The 2,432-nt window shown below is 34.6% G+C and overlaps 1 protein-coding gene across 5 annotated transcripts in view; it reads right to left on the reverse strand.

The window, feature by feature from the left end:
* The window catches only part of PDE7A (phosphodiesterase 7A), a 76,485-nt gene that overhangs the window by 21,352 nt on the left and 52,701 nt on the right, over positions 1–2,432 (reverse strand). The window lies entirely within an intron of this gene.

The raw sequence follows: 2,432 nt of genomic DNA on the forward strand, positions 1-2,432 counted from the left end.
AAAATTTTTGTATCTTTTGTAGTAAGGACAGTCCACAAAAGGAAGAATGACAAATATGATTTGGTTTAGTTATTAATGGAAACCTTAAATCCTAGCAATATACTTCAATTTTCCTATAATGCAAAGATAGACTCACACCCTCTGATGGAAATCTGGTCAAAACAAGGCTTGCAGAAGAACTCTACTTCCATTTCTTCCTTGCTACCGCCCAAAAGGCAAATAGAAAATTATCCATGACAAAAAGCCCTGAGTTTTGCTACATACCAATGGAAAGAGCATAACGGAGGATCTTGGGTATCACTGCCACTATAAAAAGAAATTTTTTTAAAAAAAGGTATTTGAGACAATCGATCCTTCTTATGTTCAAATGTAAAACCTGAACGTTGAGGTGCACAGGCCCACCAGACAAGGCTTTTTCCCCAAAAATACAAAGGAATTATCTTCTTTTAATGGAAGGGATCTCTCAAAATTTTTTCCATATTAACCCAACTGTACATTTATCATTTTTATATAGCACATACTATCATTAAACCTGACACATCATCTGAAATTTTCCACTACCTGTAAATATTTGTTAGAAAGAAATATTACACTTCACATGCCAATTATAACCATCTTTCTAGGGAAGCACCTTTCTAAAGATGCATCTTTCCAGGATACAAATAATTTTCAATTTATGAATAATCTGAAAGTATTATCTAGCATTTCACACCACTAGAGGGACCCATAAGCATTCTAATTTCACATATATTCCCATCAAACCATTAAGAAATGTACTATATTAGATCCGTGAACATTTTTGTTTTAATTAAGTCCTGCTATTGAACTCTCCTGTATGTTTACCACTCATGATTTGAATTTTAAAATATTTTTACAACATTCAGTACTCAAGTATTATATAAAACTATGATTTCATTTCGAATATATAGTCTTAGTAAGGATTTTAAAGTTACATAAAAAGACTGATTTAGACTATTGGGATCTAAATTATCTCATTATACTTCCTGTCTTCCTTAGAACCACTTAGAAGCCCTGTTTAGCATTGTTGTAAGGCACTACACTCCTGCTTAAAAAAAAATATTAAGCCATACTGTTTTGGTTTTAATTTACAATATGTAACCATTTCTATACACATTCATAAACCTTTTGCAAATAATAATGACTGCTGGAAAATATGCTGTGGGTTAACAATTAATGAAATAAACATAGCGTTGCAAGTGTCTTCTGACTGAGGAATCAGGAAAAAAAAATTTAGGTTTCAAGAAACTCTATAGTACCACAACTATTAAAAACCCAAGTGGTTTTCAACAGATGCTTCCTGATGGAGGGGAAGTGCTAGGCATCACCACCACCAAAGATAACTTCTTTCCTGAACGATCTTACAGAATGAAAGGATCTCACTGCCTCAGCAAAGCACAGAGCCAGAGAACCACAGAATAATTTAGGTGGGAAGGGACAGAAGAGACTTCTGAAAGTTCTTTAGTCCAATTCTCTGCTCAATGCAGAGCTGATTTGAGAGAAATTACTCAAAGTGAAGGGATTAGACTACTTCGGTATGAAGTGCCAATTCTCCAATGGCACTGTACATCACTGCACAGCAGTAGAAGTGTAAAAAAAAAATCATGAGAAGTTGGACTTTACTAAATTTATCTTTTGAATTTTGGCTCATCTTAGAATTTCTGTAAACACCTCAGGAAAGATACAAAATTAAGTGAATTAAACAATGTCATTCCTGTACTGGAATGAGTAACATTTTGCAATAATCTCAGGACTAGGAAACTACATACAAGGCAGTCTTTCCATATCAATTTACTGATTCATAAGCCCAGTTGTGTTTTTGGGTTTTTTTTAACCTGAATCCACTCACGGGGCAAGGCAAATCTGCAGTTCACAACAGCATACTGTGAACTAAGATACCTCACTGAAGCTAAATATTTAGAGGAATATCATCAGAACACAAATATACAAAATATATACAAACATAGCCTTTACAAAACGGGTTATGCCATGTTAATCAAGGTACTGATGCTCCTACAGAACACGACACAATGGTTCAACTCTTTTCCCGAAAGGATAATATATTCCAGACCGTCGCCAAATCGTTTTCTTGCTGTCTTCCCAGAAAAACCCACCTTTCTTCCATGTCCTGGAAATCTTCCCTCCTACAGTAAAGGAATGACAGAACCCTCAACTCATCTTTTTTGTCTATTTTTCATCACCAGAAATAAAAGAATTGAAAAGTAACCCATGATGGTTAACAGAAAAAGCATTTCCTTTACCACTATATGTGACTGTCAACACAAAGTCAAACTGGCAGCAGAGATGAAAACAAAAGAACTCTCACATATTTTCTACCAAACTGTCCAGCATTGGGAAAAAAAAAAAAAAAAGCCTTTCCAAATAATGTACTTGGAGAAGGAACACATCGAAGA

This window comes from Aphelocoma coerulescens, chromosome 2, assembly GCF_041296385.1.
Source record: "Aphelocoma coerulescens isolate FSJ_1873_10779 chromosome 2, UR_Acoe_1.0, whole genome shotgun sequence".
Taxonomy (NCBI): Eukaryota; Metazoa; Chordata; class Aves; order Passeriformes; family Corvidae; genus Aphelocoma; species Aphelocoma coerulescens.